A 21,423-nucleotide genomic window follows, 5' to 3' on the forward strand; every position below is an offset into this window, starting at 1 on the left:
GAGTAATCATAATGCCTGGTCAGTTTTACCAAGTTGTGAACATGGTAAACAAAATACCCCCAAAACAAAATGGGACAGATTGAATGGAGTCGTTCAAACGCACAGCTCGTCTCACAAAAAACAAGCCCTCATATGGCTATATTGATGAAAATTAAAAAATAGTTATGGCTCTTCGAAGAAGGGGAGGAAAAAACAAAAACGAAAAATCACCCTGGTTGAAGAGGTTAAGGACATATTACAGCCAAGATCCTTATTTTTTGAGATTTTCCACCAGATCTTACAGTCTCCTTTATTGTAGTGATATTCTCCCCTATCTCACTCACTCAGAAAGCAGAATTCCATTATGTATCCACCATAGAGACCAAGTAAAAAAGAAACCACCTTTAAGTCACAAAAAAGGGGCCACAAATTTTGGTCATATTTCTGGAACATCAGCATCTTTTTAATTTTGTGAAAGGTTTTTTTTTATGTGGACAGAATAACAAACTGGAATTGATGGCAACACATAGGCATTATGCAGCAAGTCTGTTTTCAGGCTTTTTTCTAGATGAATTGATCAAGACCCTCCATTCCTCTAGATTATGACTTGTTTATAGAACTTCCATTAAACTGTGGATGTTGGTACATTCCAGAAGATCATCCTCACTGAAGAACTATTGGACAAGATCTTTAAGACGGTTGCAGAAAAAAAAATCAAACCGTTGGAGAACCCACTGCTGTAACTTGGAATCTAAGAGCTCAGACTTAAGGGGGCTTTTACACGCTACAATATCGTTAATGAATTATCTTCTGGGTCACGGTGTTTGTGATGCATATCCGGCTTCATTAACGAGAATGCAGTGTGTGACACTTATGAGCGACCTTAAACGATCGCAAAAGCGATCAAAATCATTTGCCACGGAGAGGTCTTCCTAAAACAAAAAATCGTTCTCTGCTAATTAGCGATGTTGTTCGTCATTCCTGCGGCACCACACATCGCTATGTGTGACACCACAGGAGTGACGAACATCTCCTTACCTGCCTCCACCGGCAATGCGGAAGGAAGGAGGTGGGCGGGATGTTACATCCTGCTCATCTCCGCACCTCCTCATCTTTTGGACGCCTGCCGTGTGACGTCGCAGTGACGCCGCACAAACCACCCTCTTAGAAAGGAGGCGGTTCGCCGGCCAGAGCGACATCACAGAGCAGGTATGTGCGTGTGACGCTGCCGTAGAGATAATGTTCGCTATGGCAGCGATCACCAAATATCGACCATACGACGGGGGTGGGTGCTATCGCACTCAACATCGCCAGCAAATGCTAGCGATGTCGCAGCGTGTGAAGCCCGCTTTACTCTTGGGCATATCCAAATCTCTAATAAGATTGTTCAGTTCACTTTGTGATAAGGTGTGGGTCAGTTGAGGTTGTAGACAGATTGTCTGGGTAGGGAGAAAAAATTGGTTCATGACACCAAGCACCCTTTTCTTCCTCACTTAACTCGACTGAAAATATTTCTGATGCTTTTGGAACCGGCATTTCTTCTGTATGTGGGAATGGGCATAGTTGCAGATGAAATGTTTGGATACTGCAAAGTCCACTTCTTTCTTGAAAATTCATTCTTAATAAGGTGCAGTGTGCAGAAATAGCAATTAGTAGTGGCATCAGTTGGCTCTCTCCTCATCATTTGGACTGCACAAGGCATACATTGCCTTTTCCCCTGCAACCACTAGTTAAGATATGATGCACATCTATTGCAGCATATGTGCAGAACCCAACTCTTGTTCTGATCACTTTTTCTGCAGTCAAAATACAGGTAGTAGGTTTTCCTCATCATGGTAGTCAAGTTCCACCTTTTTGATGCAAAAGGGACCTCTCTGCCTATATACCAAAAACTATCCATTTTGTTAATGCAAAACAGAGACATATCTGGAAAAAAAACCTTATAGAAACATGTAAATATGCTCAAAAAACAAGCTAAGTAATCCTAAAACTGTATACCTTACACAGAGAGCATTTATAAAAGTAGGTCATGCAACTGTAATTAAGATTACATTGTCATTGGAGCCGCTTTGGTGTTGTTTGATTGGTCACACTAAGACAGAATACTGAAGGCTCGATAGACTCAATAGATGATGTAATAAATAAGTTACTAACAATGCAATAACGATGTTGAAATAATAAAGACACATTTAAGGTGTCATAAGTAATTACAACCTCTTCTGGGTCTTGAAAATTAGCTCCAATCAGCAAATTTAAGCATCTATTCATTTTCAGCAGCACAAAATTAGTTGACTTTAACTGTTTTCATCTCTGAAACATTTTGGCTATAGATCAGTATTTTCAGTTCTTTGTTGTTCTTAGGATAGTAAATTATTGCTTGCAGTAATGTAGAGACGAGCAAACCTATTCTAAATATATCAGAATCCTCACAACTTTAGAAAAAAAAATAGATTTTAAAGAATAGGGAAGGGATTAAAAATATCTACACACCTCTCCTGGACTCTTTTGCCCCATTTCTGCCTCTCGTTAATTCAGCTCTACTACTATTTTTCATCTCCCTTCTTCTTTTGTCTATATTTTATCTTTAGCCACCTTCCATTCACTCAGTCCCACACCCTTAGACCCGTTTCACATGTTAGCGAAAAACACAGACCTTCTTCACTGACGTGTAAAACGTGTGTGACGCCCAGGAGACCGGGGTACCCAGCACCAGATCGGGGGTCTATTTCTTGAGGGGATGTCACGGGTGGCTCGACCCGGGCTGTGGTCTCAGGCGATGCACAGTGCAATGGGGGGTATTTACAGGGGATAAATAAAAGTTTATAAGAGTTTTTCGTGACGCCACCCGGAATAAATGTGGCTATTTATGGCCACCGCTGCCAGTAGCTGGCCGGGGATGATGATGTGGGGCAGCTGAGGTGGAAAGCCCTTTCCGGGTAGGGCTGTGGGTCCCAGGCAGGTGAGGTAAAAGTCAATGGTGGTTATAGATAATGGTATTGTGAGGAGACTTTAGGAGCACAGACACTTACTTGATCAGCAACAGGTTTTCTCAGCTTCGATGGTCCCAATCCTGGATAGGTGGCAACTGTCCAAATGAGAGACTTAGGCGCAGGCAACGTTTAACCGGTTTACTTTAACAAAAACTGCATAACAACAAGTCTCATCACCGGAGTCTGTATCAGGAGGACTAAGTTACTCTGCCCTGCCGGGTCCTTGGCCTCCTTCTTTGCGCTGTCTGTGTGTGGCCCTGCTGCTGTGTGTGAACTGGCTGCTGGCCCAAACTGTCCCTCTCGGGTCCTAATTCAACAGGCAACTTGAGTCCTTTTCCTCTGCTTGCCCCCTCCGGGAGTACCGCTGAACTCTCTGGATGCTCCTGTGTCTGACCCTGATGAAGCTTGAATCGCCTTCACTTTTCCTGGTTGCTGAATTGTGTAAAACTAATGCAGCCACGGATCCGGTGTCCGTATTTGCGCCTTTTCAGGGGTAGATATTAATGGCTACCCGGTTCCTAAAATGTTCCTCTTCTCTGTCTCCTCTTCCTCAGACCAAAGGCTTGGGCCTGGAAATTGTCAGTCTCTCCTAAGTACCTCAGAGCAATTTCTCTGTGACTACTCCTTTGAGCGTCCCGGCTCCAACTCAAAAACTGTCAGTTTTACCTCAGATCAGAATATATCTAGGGGAATCTCTTGAGCTCCCCCTTCTGGCCAGATGTGGTAGTGCGGTGTCTGCTCTAGTGCTTGTGTTGAGTAACTAATGATGGTTTTACTGTGGCTAATACCCCTAGGGGTGCCACATTCCCCCTTAGTGAAAAACAGTACTCCGGGACTGTGATACAATAAACAAATGATATAACAATTAATATTTACAGAGTCGTAAAAATAAAAAAATTACAAAAACCACTAAAAGGGCAAAAATAGAGTTCTGTAAAAAGTCACTTCAAACAGCGGCCATTAGAGATGAGCGAACCGGTCGCGGTTCGGCTCGAGGTTGGTTCGCCGAACGGACCTCCCGTTCGAGTTCGGTTCGTCGAACGTTCGACGAACCGAACTCGAACTGCATAGGAAACAATGGCAGGCAATCACAAACACAGAAAAACACCTAGAAAACACCCTCAAAGGTGTCCAAAAGGTCACAAACAACTCACAACACATGGGAAAGTGACAAGGACATATACTCATGCGAAAACAAAAGAGCTGGACAAGGAAAAAGAGTAGGACACACAGATATATGAGTATATGCAAGGAAACATCGATTCCATTATTGTGCAACTTGAGCCCTGCTCATTTTAGGCTTCCAATGTTGATAAATTGCCTGAGCTCGCCACGTACGTCTTGGGGATCTTGTCGTGTCCTGCAGCCAGCGTTCTCTCGGAACCTGTCTTCAGTGCTGCTGTGGGTCTGCTGGCAGATAAGCACACGTGTCTGTCCACTGACAATGTGGACATGGCTCTCAGAGGACTTTTCTTCCCCTGGGTCAGCCAGGGGATGGGAAAGGCACGCGTATTTTTGAGAGTGCTTCATGCAAAGCATCTTTTTCTTTTTCAAAAGGGGGCTCAACCGATGCCAGTCAAGTGGGGTGTGTGTGGCCCAGTTAGTGGCAACGAGGGAGACTGTGGTTGGAGTCCCCTCGCTGTGTTTCTAAAAGAACCAAGATGAACAAGTCATGGCTCTCAGAGGACTTTTCTTCCCCTGGGTCAGCCAGGGGACGGGAAAGGCACGCGTATTTTTGAGAGTGCTTCATGCAAAGCATCTTTTTCTTTTTCAAAAGGGGGCTCAACCGATGCCAGTCAAGTGGGGTGTGTGTGGCCCAGTTAGTGGCAACGAGGGAGACTGTGGTTGGAGTCCCCTCGCTGTGTTTCTAAAAGAACCAAGATGAACAAGTCATGGCTCTCAGAGGACTTTTCTTCCCCTGGGTCAGCCAGGGGACGGGAAAGGCACGCGTATTTTTGAGAGTGCTTCATGCAAAGCATCTTTTTCTTTTTCAAAAGGGGGCTCAACCGATGCCAGTCAAGTGGGGTGTGTGTGGCCCAGTTAGTGGCAACGAGGGAGACTGTGGTTGGAGTCCCCTCGCTGTGTTTCTAAAAGAACCAAGATGAACAAGTCATGGCTCTCAGAGGACTTTTCTTCCCCTGGGTCAGCCAGGGGACGGGAAAGGCACGCGTATTTTTGAGAGTGCTTCATGCAAAGCATCTTTTTCTTTTTCAAAAGGGGGCTCAACCGATGCCAGTCAAGTGGGGTGTGTGTGGCCCAGTTAGTGGCAACGAGGGAGACTGTGGTTGGAGTCCCCTCGCTGTGTTTCTAAAAGAACCAAGATGAACAAGTCATGGCTCTCAGAGGACTTTTCTTCCCCTGGGTCAGCCAGGGGACGGGAAAGGCACGCGTATTTTTGAGAGTGCTTCATGCAAAGCATCTTTTTCTTTTTCAAAAGGGGGCTCAACCGATGCCAGTCAAGTGGGGTGTGTGTGGCCCAGTTAGTGGCAACGAGGGAGACTGTGGTTGGAGTCCCCTCGCTGTGTTTCTAAAAGAACCAAGATGAACAAGTCATGGCTCTCAGAGGACTTTTCTTCCCCTGGGTCAGCCAGGGGACGGGAAAGGCACGCGTATTTTTGAGAGTGCTTCATGCAAAGCATCTTTTTCTTTTTCAAAAGGGGGCTCAACCGATGCCAGTCAAGTGGGGTGTGTGTGGCCCAGTTAGTGGCAACGAGGGAGACTGTGGTTGGAGTCCCCTCGCTGTGTTTCTAAAAGAGCCAAGATGAACAAGTCATGGCTCTCAGAGGACTTTTCTTCCCCTGGGTCAGCCAGGGGACGGGAAAGGCACGCGTATTTTTGAGAGTGCTTCATGCAAAGCATCTTTTTCTTTTTCAAAAGGGGGCTCAACCGATGCCAGTCAAGTGGGGTGTGTGTGGCCCAGTTAGTGGCAACGAGGGAGACTGTGGTTGGAGTCCCCTCGCTGTGTTTCTAAAAGAACCAAGATGAACAAGTCATGGCTCTCAGAGGACTTTTCTTCCCCTGGGTCAGCCAGGGGACGGGAAAGGCACGCGTATTTTTGAGAGTGCTTCATGCAAAGCATCTTTTTCTTTTTCAAAAGGGGGCTCAACCGATGCCAGTCAAGTGGGGTGTGTGTGGCCCAGTTAGTGGCAACGAGGGAGACTGTGGTTGGAGTCCCCTCGCTGTGTTTTACATGCTTTTAGAAGGGCATGACATGGCTTGGAGGTTGACTTTCATCATATGCAAACTGTTGGCTACCAAAATGCTGCCTTTCCAACAACTGTGGTTATAGGCAATGAGGAACATACTGATGAAGATGAGACGCAGATACCCGATTGGGATGACAACTTAAATATTCGGTCAGGGCAAGAAGAAACTCGGTCTGAGGGGGAGGGGAGTGCAAACACAACAATTGATGATGAAGTTCTAGATCCCACCTACTGTCAACCCACAGTCAGACACTCGAGGAGGTCAATAGAGGCGGTGGAGGAGGATGCAACCGACGTCGAAGTAACCTGGCGCCTTCCTGGACACAGTCGGAGCACTGGTAGCACGTCTACAACTGCATCCTCAGCCACCACTCTGCCTCTGAGCATTATTCGGGGTGGATCAACAGGTCGCATGGCCTCTAAGCCTTGCCTAGCCTGGTCCTTTTTTGACATAAAAAAAGATCGGCCAAATTATGTGATCTGTAACATTTGGCATGGTTATCTTAGTAGAGGTCAAAACCTCAGCAGTTTGACAACTTCTTCCATGAATCGTCACATGAATAAATATCATATGGCCTGGTGGGAAGCTCACCGTGCTGCAATGCGGCCTAGTGGAGCCAACCATCCACCGCCTGCCCCTTCCAGGGCATCCGCGCGCTCGTCATCTTCTAGGACTGTGGGGACAGCTGTCACACCTGTTTTTCCACCCACAACTTCCACCACTGTAACCGCAACAGGCAGTTTGCTTGGTAGGTCGTCAGTTGGTTTGGAAGGGGAAACAAGTGAGTGTGTACAGCTCTCTCAGACATCGATAGCACCAACTTTGGATGAAGGCAACATCATGTCTCCGCCTGCACTTTTCTCACAAACCTGCATTTTTCCAGGGACACCCTACTCAACACCGTCTACAGACAGCAGCCAGATCTCTGTCCCTCAGATGTGGTCAAATAAAAGGCCACTTACTGCGACCCATGACAAAGCTAAGTGGTTGACTCTATCCCTCTGTAAGCTGTTGGCTACCGAAATGCTGCCTTTACGCGTAGTGGACACACAGGATTTTACAGACCTTATGTCTGTCGCTGTGCCCCAGTACCAGATGCCCAATCACCACTGCTTCTCCAAGAAAAGCATGCCCGCACTACACCAGCATGTCGCACACAACATCATCACCACTTCCTTGAGAAAATCTGTGTGCGACAGGGTGCATTTCAACACAGATACTTGGACCAGTAAGCATAGACAGGGTCATTACATGTCACTGACTGGGCACTGGCAAACTATGGTGAGAGATGGAGAAGGGTCTGCTGTACAAGTCTTGCCGTCCCCACGAGTTGTTTCAATCCTTGTTCTGTATGTAGAAGTTAATACACTGCTTCTGCCTCTTCAACCTCGTGTGGGTCCTCTACCTTGGCGCAAACCCTGTGTGGTCAGGCCACCCTTCCTTGCAACTGCGCACAAGGACTACCACACACCTCCTTACTATGCTGGCAGCAGAGCTCAATGCCATCAGGCAGTCAAAGTTTTACTTTGAAATGTATGGGAAATGTGAGTCACACCGCTATTCCAGAGAATAGTAGTCAGGCAGGGTCAAAACATTAATTGAGGAACAGGAACAGAATGGGACGGCCAGGACTTAATCAGAAAACAAGCAGAGGTGAAATGCGTATCGGCCAACAAGGTACATAAACAGCAAGCAGGAAAAGTAGTCAGGTAACAAGCACACAAAATCATAAAACTGAACTGGGGGTAAAATTAACCAGAGGTTCATAGCTATGTCTGGCAGTGGTCTGCAGACAGGATGGGCATAAAAAAGGGTGTGGTGTCTTCCCATTGGTTGTAGCTGAATGATGGTATTTCATCTGTGAGATACCCACCAGCTACATTCAGCCAGAGATTCTGCATCTGTCAAGGTAATGCAGCCCAGTGGGTGAGCATAACCTGCGTCCACCTGCGCCGCTGGCATCGACTACTCTCCCATCATCAGCACTATTCATGAAAGGAACACGTTGTCACCTGGCAACCGGAGTACAAATTGACGGAGCGGACTACGTTGGTGACTTAACAGCCGTGTGCGGCAATGATGCAAACCTGGCTGTGGGCCATCGTCAGGGCAATGTGACACACGTGCCTTGTATGGCTCACGTGTTGAACCGAATTCTCCAGCAATTTTTAAAACACCATCACGGCCTACATGGACTTGTGCAGCGGGCACGCTCACTATGTGCTCACTTCCATCGTGCGCACACAGCAGCTCAACAACTTTCATCACTCCGGAAGTCTTAGGGTCTGGCAGTTAAACGCCGGAAATGCGATGTTCCGACACGCAGGAATTGGAATCTGCACATGTTGCAGCGTGTGTGGCAGCACCGCAGAGCCCTGCTGAAATACGGTAAGACATATAGCCTGGGATAACTTGATCCAGAGGTGGTGCAGATCACGCTGCTGGAGTGGTGTCAGATCAAGGACCTATGCACCCTGCTACACAGTTTTGAAATGTCGACGAAGATGTTTAGCACTGGCAATGTCATTCTCAGGGTGACAATTCTGGTCATCTACATGATGGAGCACACTGTAATTATTATTCAGAGACAGGTGTTGGGACAAGAGGAAGGGGAGGAAGTACAGGAGGAGTCATATGCGGAAGGGATAACAAGATCTACGAGGTCCAGATGGTCAGCGGCACCTATGCGGCAGTCATGGTGAGGGAGAGGGATTAACAAGGGCGCATAGTATCAGCAAAAAGTGTTGATGAAAGTGCAGGAGCCCATGAAGAAATGGAGGACGAACTGGCGATCGGCATGGAAGACTCAGCAGATGAGTGAGAGCTTGCTCACATTTCGGTTGTGCGAGGTTGTGGGTAGAGGACAGAGGAAGTATGCACGATTCTCACCTCTCTGCCACCAACACACCAAGGACTTGGTCCTCCTGGATGCACAAGACACATGAGCGGATTCTTGCTGCACTACCTACAACATGACCCTCGGATGGTACGAATTCAAAGTAATCCAGAATACTGGGTTGCCACACTGTTAGATCCCCGGTACAAGACAAAATTTGCCGAACTAATTCCTGCCATAGAAATAGACGCACGTATACAGGAGTATCTGCAGAATGTGGTACGCAATCTTAGATCTACTTTTCCACTAAACACCAGTGCTGCACAGAGTGAATCTCAACGCTTTGTTATGGATAGGAGGAAATGGTCTTTTACTTGTCCACATCGGAGGGACCGAGGGATGGCTGCTGTGCTGAGATGGCGTTGAGTACGGTGTCCCTGCACAGTTGCACTTTTGGTCATATCCCAAAATGAGTTGGAAAAGGACAGATGCTGTTGGAAAGGGGAACAGGTGTGTTGGAAAGGGGAAAAAAATTTTGGTCCGTGGATTTGGTGGTTAAGCAACTGTAACATTTGCTGAAGAAACAACATCTGTTACAGTGGGACTGGCAGATTTGGATAAAGTGGTATATAATCTGTGACCGCTATATAACGAAAATTAATAAGAAAAGAAAGAGAAAGGTATATATCCCCATCAGCAGTCAGTGTCCACCGTGCTCCCAGTTGGAAAAGGAGAGGTTGGCAACTGGAAGGTTTGGTGGAGGATACAGAGCTGTGTGGCTATGAAACTAATAGTAGCCTGAACCGAGTTAGACGCCATTCGGATCTGGAGACTGTGAGCCCTGTTAGCGTCACAGGGTCCACATGCCCACCCAGCCCAGGAACTCCCTGTTAACAACACAGGGGCCATTGAGTACGCTGACCGTGTGCGTAGGGGCCACACCTGTGGACAGCAGGCGCATCAGCAGCAGCAGGCCTGTTAATGCCACTGGGCTGCACAAGCAGGACTGTTAGGACAGGAGCTGGTCTTAACCGTTCTGCGTTACCAACTGTGGTGGTGGCCTGCATCCACCACCCTATCCCTGCCTACCTCTGGCCTAAAGCCGCAATGGGTTCAACACATGGAGGTGTGCTCTTTCGGAGCATAATAGAAGACTGTGCACCTCCTTGTTGGCTCCAGCCCCTTTGATAACCTGGGTCCGCCCCAAACCATGGTGAACCACAATGCACCTCCTATAGACAAAAGTAGAGTGACACGTCATGAGTGGCATAACTAGCGTCCTATTTGGAAACGCAACTTCAATGATGACCTCATGGCTGCCATGACCCAAACACCTCACCAGTCATCGTCTGACCATCAATAATGCGATGACAAGTCATAGGTGTGGGCCTCTGCAAGCCATTTGGGAGGACACCTGATGCCCTGTGGTCTATATGGGACCCCCACATCAGGGCCAGGGCCAAAGAGTTCATTACCGGACCTAGTCTCTGATGCAGGAAGTGCCTGAGCATGCTCAGTAGCATGAAATACAGTCTCTGAAAAAAGACTATCAGCTTTAGCATGGTGTCTAGGCACAAAACAGGACTTAGACCCGGCACGGAATGCAAGCACCTGTGCAAAGAGGCTTTTCACACTTAGTGTGGGAGCATGCGCTGTATCCCGAAATGAAGACTTAGCGTCAGGAATGGCACAGTCAGGCTGAGCATACTCACTAGGCGAAACACTGTAATTATGCTGCAGCTGGGGTACATCGGCACACGCATGCGCACTTGCTGCCTCTCCACACTTAAACGTGGAGGGGAAATTTGTCTTGGAGATGCTGTCTATGAACAGAAGGAAAAGCTAAAGGAAGCCTGACTTTCTATCCCTCCGAATTATGAAATGCAGCAATGAATTCCATGAGTTTGCTATAACATTAGCGTAGCAAAATGTGCATGAGGGTGTGATGTAGAGGTGCTAGAAATAGCTTGTCACCAGTGGGGCACTAATGGAATACAACAGCCAGTTCTATGATGCCACAAAATGGCAGTATTTTGTGCTATCATTATAGCTTATTAAAAACAGAGCACGAGGTTGTCATGCAGAGGTGCTGCACATAGATTTGCAGTAGTGTGAATAGACAAAAGTACAATAGCCACGTTTAGGATACAACTAGGTACAGTGAGTGTTTGCTAGTATAATGGCTGAGTTTAAAAAAGTTAGAGTGTGCAATGCAGGCAGACGTGCTGCAAATAACGTTCCAATACTGTGAATAGACAAAAGTACAAAAGCCACGTTTAGGATACAACTAGGTACACTGTGTGTTTGCTAGTATAATGGCTGAGTTTAAAAAAGTTAGAGTGTGCAATGCAGGCAGACGTGCTGCAAATAACGTTCCAATACTGTGAATAGACAAAAGTACAAAAGCCACGTTTACGATACAACTAGGTACACTGTGTGTTTGCTAGTATAATGGCTGAGTTTAAAAAAGTTAGAGTGTGCAATGCAGGCAGACGTGCTGCAAATAACGTTCCAATACTGTGAATTGACAAAAGTACAATAGCCACGTTTAGGATACAACTAGGTACAGTGAGTGTTTGCTAGTATAATGGCTGAGTTTAAAAAAGTTAGAGTGTGCAATGCAGGCAGACGTGCTGCAAATAACGTTCCAATACTGTGAATTGACAAAAGTCCAATAGCCACGTTTAGGATACAACTAGGTACAGTGAGTGTTTGCTAGTATAATGGCTGAGTTTAAAAAAGTTAGAGTGTGCAATGCAGGCAGACGTGCTGCAAATAACGTTCCAATACTGTGAATTGACAAAAGTACAATAGCCACGTTTAGGATACAACTTGGTACAGTGAGTGTTTGCTAGTATAATGGCTGAGTTTAAAAAAGTTAGAGTGTGCAATGCAGGCAGACGTGCTGCAAATAACGTTCCAATACTGTGAATAGACAAAAGTACAAAAGCCACGTTTACGATACAACTAGGTACACTGTGTGTTTGCTAGTATAATGGCTGAGTTTAAAAAAGTTAGAGTGTGCAATGCAGGCAGACGTGCTGCAAATAACGTTCCAATACTGTGAATTGACAAAAGTACAATAGCCACGTTTAGGATACAACTAGGTACAGTGAGTGTTTGCTAGTATAATGGCTGAGTTTAAAAAAGTTAGAGTGTGCAATGCAGGCAGACGTGCTGCAAATAACGTTCCAATACTGTGAATTGACAAAAGTCCAATAGCCACGTTTAGGATACAACTAGGTACAGTGAGTGTTTGCTAGTATCATGGCTGAGTTTAAAAAAGTTAGAGTGTGCAATGCAGGCAGACGTGCTGCAAATAACGTTCCAATACTGTGAATTGACAAAAGTCCAATAGCCACGTTTAGGATACAACTAGGTACAGTGAGTGTTTGCTAGTATATTGGCTGAGTTTAAAAAAGTTAGAGTGTGCAATGCAGGCAGACGTGCTGCAAATAACGTTCCAATACTGTGAATAGACAAAAGTACAAAAGCCACGTTTACGATACAACTAGGTACACTGTGTGTTTGCTAGTATAATGGCTGAGTTTAAAAAAGTTAGAGTGTGCAATGCAGGCAGACGTGCTGCAAATAACGTTCCAATACTGTGAATAGACAAAAGTACAAAAGCCACGTTTACGATACAACTAGGTACACTGTGTATTTGCTAGTATAATGGCTGAGTTTAAAAAAGTTAGAGTGTGCAATGCAGGCAGACCTGCTGCAAATAACGTTCCAATACTGTGAATTGACAAAAGTACAATAGCCACGTTTAGGATACAACTAGGTACAGTGAGTGTTTGCTAGTATAATGGCTGAGTTTAAAAAAGTTAGAGTGTGCAATGCAGGCAGACGTGCTGCAAATAACGTTCCAATACTGTGAATTGACAAAAGTACAATAGCCACGTTTAGGATACAACTTGGTACAGTGAGTGTTTGCTAGTATAATGGCTGAGTTTAAAAAAGTTAGAGTGTGCAATGCAGGCAGACGTGCTGCAAATAACGTTCCAATACTGTGAATAGACAAAAGTACAAAAGCCACGTTTACGATACAACTAGGTACACTGTGTGTTTGCTAGTATAATGGCTGAGTTTAAAAAAGTTAGAGTGTGCAATGCAGGCAGACGTGCTGCAAATAACGTTCCAATACTGTGAATTGACAAAAGTACAATAGCCACGTTTAGGATACAACTAGGTACAGTGAGTGTTTGCTAGTATAATGGCTGAGTTTAAAAAAGTTAGAGTGTGCAATGCAGGCAGACGTGCTGCAAATAACGTTCCAATACTGTGAATTGACAAAAGTCCAATAGCCACGTTTAGGATACAACTAGGTACAGTGAGTGTTTGCTAGTATAATGGCTGAGTTTAAAAAAGTTAGAGTGTGCAATGCAGGCAGACGTGCTGCAAATAACGTTCCAATACTGTGAATTGACAAAAGTCCAATAGCCACGTTTAGGATACAACTAGGTACAGTGAGTGTTTGCTAGTATAATGGCTGAGTTTAAAAAAGTTAGAGTGTGCAATGCAGGCAGACGTGCTGCAAATAACGTTCCAATACTGTGAATAGACAAAAGTACAAAAGCCACGTTTACGATACAACTAGGTACACTGTGTGTTTGCTAGTATAATGGCTGAGTTTAAAAAAGTTAGAGTGTGCAATGCAGGCAGACGTGCTGCAAATAACGTTCCAATACTGTGAATTGACAAAAGTACAATAGCCACGTATAGGATGCCACTAGGTACACTGAGTGTTTGCTAGTATAATGGCTTAGTAACAATGAGTTGTAGTGTGCAATGCAGGCAGACGTGCTCTGCAAATGTCTTTGCACTAGTGGGACTATAGCAAAGTCCAATAGCCACGTATAGGATGCCACTAGGTACACTGAGTGTTTGCTAGTAAAATTGCTTAGTTTAAAAAAGTTGGAGTGTGCAATGCAGGCAGATGTGCTCTGCTAATGTCTTTGCACTAGTGGGACTATAGCAAAGTCCAATAGCCACTTTTAGGATGCCACTAGGTACACTGAGTGTTTGCTAGTAAAATTGCTTAGTTTAAAAAAGTTGGAGTGTGCAATGCAGGCAGATGTGCTCTGCAAATGTCTTTGCACTAGTGGGACTATAGCAAAGTCCAATAGCCACGTATAGGATGCCACTAGGTACACTGAGTGTTTGCTAGTATAATGGCTTAGTAACAATGAGTTGTAGTGTGCAATGCAGGCAGACGTGTTCTGCAAATGTCTTTGCACTAGTGGGACTATAGCAAAGTCCAATAGCCACGTATAGGATGCCACTAGGTACACTGAGTGTTGCTAGTAAAATTGCTTAGTTTAAAAAAGTTGTAGTGTGCAATGCAGGCAGATGTGCTCTGCAAATGTCTTTGCACTAGTGGGACTATAGCAAAGTCCAATAGCCACGTATAGGATGCCACTAGGTACACTGAGTGTTTGCTAGTATAATGGCTTAGTAACAATGAGTTGTAGTGTGCAATGCAGGCAGACGTGCTCTGCAAATGTCTTTGCACTAGTGGGACTATAGCAAAGTCCAATAGCCACGTATAGGATGCCACTAGGTACACTGAGTGTTTGCTAGTAAAATTGCTTAGTTTAAAAAACTTGGAGTGTGCAATGCAGGCAGACGTGCTCTGCAAATGTCTTTGCACTAGTGGGACTATAGCAAAGTCCAATAGCCACAGATAGGATGCCACTAGGTACACTGAGTGTTTGCTAGTATAATGGCTTAGTTAGAATGAGTTGGAGTGTGCAGAGGACAAGAGGGTACAGTGGCAGGATTGTGGTGCTCTGGGTAGAGGAATGGAAGCCTGCCTTTCTATTCCCTCCTAATGGTGAAATGCAGGGAGGAAATCCCTGACCTGGGCTACACAGACGCTGTTGCTGTTTGCAGGACCTGTCACCTATGGCTCTCTGACCCTGCCGCTTTGAGCCCTTAAAAGGACTGCTAGAAAGTGCTCTCCCTAAGCTGTCTAACGCTGTGTATGCAGCGCATACAGCTGTATCGGCTATAGGACTCAGGAAGACGGAGCTGCGACACTGATGTCTGACACCAAAGACGCAGAAGGCAGATAATGGCGTTCGTGAAGAAAATGTCCGGTTTTATAATGCAGGGACATGTGACATGCAGATCCTATCACACATGCCGTTGCTTCTCTGGCTCAAAGTCCACTTAGCTGTGTGTGTGTCTGTGATTGGCTGACATGCTGGCCCGCCCCACAAGACGCGCGCGCTTAGGGAAGGAAGACAAGAAAAAAAAAAAAAAAATGGCGATCGCCATTATAGAAACAGCAGTGATCTGAAGGCGCTGTTCACGCACACTATACACTGAAATGTGATAATAGTTTGATTCACAGAGTGACTTACACTATTACAGCAGAAACCAAGCTATGATTTAGCTGTTTTTTGGCTGCTAGAACCGTTCTCGAACGTTTCTAGAACTATCGAGCTTTTGCAAAAAGCTCGAGTTCTAGTTCGATCTAGAACATGCCCCAAAATCACTCGAGCCTAGAACTGGAGAACCACGAACCACGAACCGCGCTCAACTCTAGCGGCCATTAATACAGTTCTATTCTTGAAGTTATTGAAATAACTAACTATCCGCTAGAAAAGGCACTGCAATTAGCGTCCTGGAACTCGGTTCCATTTTTCCAACAGAGTCTAAAAGAAAGTCTAAAAGAAAGTCGAAAAAGATCAAAAAGCAAAAAGCAGTCTTTCCGGAGTTTTAGTCTATCGCCTCCGGCTGATAACTATTTACAAGTAGTTTTACCACAATCGGTCCTGTAGCATGGTCCATAGTTAATAATGAAGAAAAGTTCAAGAATATGTAAGTAGTTCATACAGGAAAGTCTCTGTAGGTACTGGGCTTAAACGTTGCAAACTAATTACTAATGACTAAACTAAATTTTTCTAAATTCTGTTAGATGTACCACATAACATATACACATTTCACATTTCAACTTATTCACATTTGATAATCTGCATATTTTGCTGGTAGTTGACCTTGAGTATTACAATGGGACCTACGTAAGGTTAGTGTACTAGGCGTACTTAGCGTTATGGTATGAATGGATGTGTACCTACCGGGTGCTTCTGTAATTCTACTCTACCAATTTTGACAGTCATTTCCCTAAAACCTACTTGCGGTACTATCTCACCATTACTAGCCCATATACTCAATGCAACGTTAGATGGTACTTTATCAATGTCTGTATCAGCCCAGTACCTCTTATAAAGGATATGCGGAATCGATGATATCTGGGAACCGGTGTCCAGCAGGGCGTTGAGGGGAATACCGTCCAGCACGATAGGGATAACGGGACACCCTCCTACGTACTTGTCATGCCAGGGTGTTGGACCTTGAAAGTTCATTCCTGCGAAGCGGCCCGCCTTCCCAGGGGATCCTTGTTTAAAGCACATTCCCGGGCAAAGTGGCCTGGCTCCTTGCAACGACGGCAAATGGGCTGTCCATCCGGCTGGTAGCGGTCACTGGGTCGTCCTCTCCACTCTGAGTATCTCCTGGGCCTCATCCATGGAACGTCCTCTTTGCTAGTTGCCAACTCGATCTTGGGTGCAGTCTGGGATCCACGCAACTCCTGAATGATTTTAGCCATTGAAGCAACGGTGTCTGTCAGGGCAGCAAGCTTTTGATGGAGAGCCTCATTGGTGTTAGGCTCCAGAGATTTAGCAATAGCCCCTGACATGGCTGAGGTCACTGGCACTCCCTGCTGCTGAGGTGCCTCTGCAATAATTTGGGACAAATCCATATCCCGGGGCGCCTCTGCCTGCTGGAGACGAATGGCACTTTTCTTTAATTGAGCAAATGTCAGTTCGGGATCCTTAAAGGCCAGCATGCTTAAATGCCCCCTGTGAGAAGGGGTTAAGAGTCCCTCAATAAATTGATCTTTCAATAACTTATCTGCTCCAGTGGTAAAAACAGGTTCTGATAATGTAAGTGCTTTGAGCGCCTCCTGTAGATTTAAAGCAAAGTCTCTCACGCTCTCATTGGGTTTCTGTTTACAATTAAAGAATCTTGTTTTAGCCTTACTGCCGGCAGTGATTTCAAAAGCTGCTTTCAATCCGGCTATTACATGTTCAACAGTGTCTTTTGCATCTACTGGCCAGGCTGTGACTTCCCGCAGGGCACTGCCAGCTAATTGTCCCATAAGATGACCAACACGCTGAATCTATGTCAGGGCAGGGTACATGTTGAAGTAGGCTTGCAGCTTCTCATTAAAGTTATCAAGAGTATTTGGCTTACCTACATAGTGTGGTAGCCACGGGGCACCTGGAGTATAGGGCATCAGAAATGGCATAATGGGCGCTGCTCCTTGCGCCGCTGGGCTGCCAGACGTTCTATTCATATTTTGTCCTTCTGCTGCGGTCGCATCACCTGGTGCATCAGCATCTCCGTGGTGTGACATGTTGCACCCCCTTAGTTAATCTGGACCCTTCCGGTCCTCTGCTCTCGTCGGGATGGCGCACAATAGTTCTGTGGTGCAGCAGGATTTGTGTTTTTTGTTTTTTTTTTTTTTAGTCAGAGCTCAGGCTGTGGTGCAGTTCAAATAACACAGGCAGTTATAAGGTGATTACCTCACAGGATGGCGGCCATTTTGTCCCCATGTCTTTCAATGGGAAAAAGTCAATTTCAATGGGGAAAATAAATTTTCTTTAATAAAGTCAATTTTTGATGTTTTTCACACAGTTTTTGACCAATTTTACTGGAAATCACGGCACACAATACCCAGTTTAGCTGGGGACGGTAGATCCTGTTCGTGACGCCAGTTTGTGACACCCAGGAGACCGGGGTACCCAGCACCGGATCGGGGGTCTATTTCTTGAGGGGATGTCACGGGTGGCTCGACCAGGGCTGTGGTCTCAGGTGATGCACAGTGCAATGGGGGGTATTTACAGGGAATAAATAAATGTGGCTATTTATGGCCACCGCTGCCAGTAGCTGGCCGGGGATGATGATGTGGGGCAGCTGAGGTGGAAAGCCCTTTCCGGGTAGGGCTGTGGGTCCCAGGCAGGTGAGGTAAAAGTCAATGGTGGTTATAGATAATGGTATTGTGAGGAGACTTTAGGGGCGCAGACACTTACTTGATCAGCAACAGGTTTTCTCAGCTTCGATGGTCCCAATCCTGGATAGGTGGCAACTGTCCAAATGAGAGACTGAGGCGCAGGCAACGTTTAACCGGTTTACTTTAACAAAAACTGCATAACAACAAGTTTCATCACCGGAGTCTGTATCAGGAGGACTAAGTTACTCTGCCCTGCCGGGTCCTTGGCCTGCTTCTTTGCGCTGTCTGTGTGTGGCCCTGCTGCTGTGTGTGAACTGGCTGCTGGCCCAAACTGTCCCTCTCGGGTCCTTATTCAACAGGCAACTTGAGTCCTTTTCCTCTGCTTACCCCCTCCGGGAGTACCGCTGAACTCTCTGGATGCTGCTGTGTCTGACCCTGATGAAGCTTGAATCGCCTTCACTTTTCCTGGTTGCTGTATTGTGTAAAACTAATGCAGCCACGGATCCGGTGTCCGTATTTGCGCCTTTTCAGGGGTAGATATTAATGGCTACCCGGTTCCTAAAATGTTCCTCTTCTCAAATGTGGCACCCCTAGGGGTATTAGCCACAGTAAAACCATCATTAGTTACTCAACACAAGCACTAGAGCAGACACCGCACTACCACATCTGGCCAGAAGGGGGAGCTCAAGAGACTCCCCTAGAGATATTCTGATCTGCGGTAAAATTGACAGTTTTTGAGTTGGAGCCGGGACGCTCAAAGGAGCAGTCACAGAGAAATTGCTCTGAGGTACTTAGGAGAGACTGACAATTTCCAGGCCCAAGCCTTTGGTCTGAGGAAGAGGAGACAGAGAAGAGGAACACTTTAGGAGTTGAACATTCAGGTGAGTTGAAAATGTTTATTATTTTAAATGTCTGTGTTTTTCTGGTACGTGTTTCATGGATCACACCACTGCGTGGTCCGTGAGACATCAGTGATGCCAGAGAAAATGGACATGTCTCCGTGTGGCAATCATGGACGCACGTGTATGCCGCACGGAGACACGGTCAGTGAAAAATCACTGATGTATGCGCAGACCCATTCATTATAATGGGTCTGCGTACGTCAGTGATTCTGTTATGTATAAAAACTAGCACATACTGTACGTACCAGAATCACTGAAGTCTGAAACAGGCCTTACATGGGACAAAACACATTTTAGTGACATTATTCGTGCCTTACGTACATGAAGGCATGCAGAGCGAAGCAGGTCAATGATGTACATCATGTCCCATTTGATGACTTGGGGTCTAGTGAATAAAAGACCCAGCATGATGGTAAAAAGAAGAAGAGATAGAAAACCCATAAGAAATGAGCCAATCAGTGTATAACTGGCAGCAGGGCAGGTATGGAGAGAGCTGAGAAAAGGAGAGTATAAGATTTTATAACCTCTTCTCTTACAATTTAATTTTTATAAAATGTATCAAACACAAATCAAATCTTTCCTTTGAATTACATGAACCTGCCCAAATTAAATTTCAGGAGACTTGCTCCACTCTAGTACTTGTACTTCACCAACTGCTCAAAAAGTGATGATAATTAAATTTGGCATACAAAAGACAACTTATTCCATATTCTTTGTGGCAGTGAGAAGGTGAAGCGATAAGTGACTGTTGGAGCTCTAAAACCTGCTGGTAAGATTGAAAGATTTAATTTACAGACTTGTGTTTGCACAGTAGATTCCTATTTGTTATGTAATAAGAGGATATGGACTCTTCCTATCTGTCTTGATGCATCAAGTCCTGGCAGAGGATTGCAGTACACATTTGTGTTTATTTTGTGCTATGCGTTTATAAGTGGCTACACTCGGCTCCTGCCTATCCTTGCTGTGATGAAATACAGAATACTTCAAACTAGTTGACAGTAGGCAGTGAAGCTACTGCTGAAACAATAGAGGGAATGTAATCTTCTTCTCTGTTATGACAGTATTTGCTCTGGTGGAGAAACAGGATGAGAACTGATATTCAGAAAGAACAGTTCATATTTGCAAGGAAAGGTGAAGCAATGCATTTTACAAAATAATGATGTTTGACTTTAAAGGAAATATATAAATTATTTCTAGATTAGCTGCTTTTGATTATGTAATAATCCTATTTGCCTTATTTATATAAGAGTTCTGCCTCTTGGCTCAGAAATGTCTGATTTTTTTTTTTTATACAAAAATTCAAAAATGTTTATGGATATGAAATTAATTTTCAATTTAGAGGTATTCCTCTAATATATACACTAATGGGACCCACATCAAGCTCAAGAAAAAGGCACCATTGTGTGCTGCTCTCAGTCATGAGGTAGTCCCATATACATGAATTGGTATTCTGCCCACTTTTTCACTGAGAGCATTCCCATTGGTGGATTATACATCTGGTTTACCTATATGGCATATTGTGCATGTGCCATAAATGTACAAGATGGGAATACACCTTAATTATTTATACACAAAGCTTTAAAACAAGACTACATTGTAGTGCATGTAGTCCTGTAGTAACAGCGGTCACGTTTCTCATAACGCGGCTTATCTTATATTACTCAGGTGGTCATAAGCTCCTGGAGCATGTTTGATAAAGGATGTGTTGGCCAAAACATCACATAATTTTTTGCACCCTGGTAGGCCATGTAATTAAATACATTTTGTTATTTCAAATTTTGAAGTGCCAGATTTTCTTTCTATTTCATTACTATGAGGTTGGACCTTTTCAGAGCATCCAGAAATCTTGGCGTGCCATATTTTACTATCTATACTTGTGAGTTTATATGAAAAACTCACAGAAGCTGAATCAAACTATACCATAGGTGTTGTATGTGAGGTCTTCTGCCTTCCCAGCAAGAATGTTCAAATGGCAGTGATGATTAGAAAATAATGTAACTATATAAAACAGAAAATACGTTCACTAGCAGTGATACCCAATGTCAGGTCCTTTATTGGTCTCTATAGCGATAAAAAGACATGACAAAAATTGTTTATGATCATGAGACTAATCCAGTTATAGTATATACCAAACAAATTCACTGCACTAAATTTTTGTGATACAAAAGCGAATTTTTGTTATTGAATAAAAAACTGCGACTATGAAATCCTCCGACGTTTTGACCAGCTTGGGTCTTAAGGCCCCGTCACATACAGAAATAAATCTTTGGCAGATCTGTGGTTGCAGTGAAATCATGGACATATTGTTCCATTTGTACAGAGCCACAAACTTGGCACTGATAGTCCACTGCAACCACAGATCTGCCGCAGATTTATCTCTGTGTGTGACAGGGCCTTTAGTCAAGAGTCGCTGTACAGTAGGTGCCTGGAGGATGAAAGATGAGGTCAGGATATAATATACCAATAGCAACAGCGCTGCTCCAC

The 21,423-nt window shown here is 44.9% G+C and overlaps 1 protein-coding gene across 2 annotated transcripts in view; it reads left to right on the forward strand.

Annotated features, from left to right (window-relative positions):
- Positions 1 to 21,423, forward strand: part of CDH7 (cadherin 7) — a 467,468-nt gene that overhangs the window by 141,522 nt on the left and 304,523 nt on the right. The window lies entirely within an intron of this gene.

The sequence above is a fragment of the Anomaloglossus baeobatrachus genome, chromosome 6 (assembly GCF_048569485.1).
Source record: "Anomaloglossus baeobatrachus isolate aAnoBae1 chromosome 6, aAnoBae1.hap1, whole genome shotgun sequence".
Lineage (NCBI taxonomy): Eukaryota > Metazoa > Chordata > Amphibia > Anura > Aromobatidae > Anomaloglossus > Anomaloglossus baeobatrachus.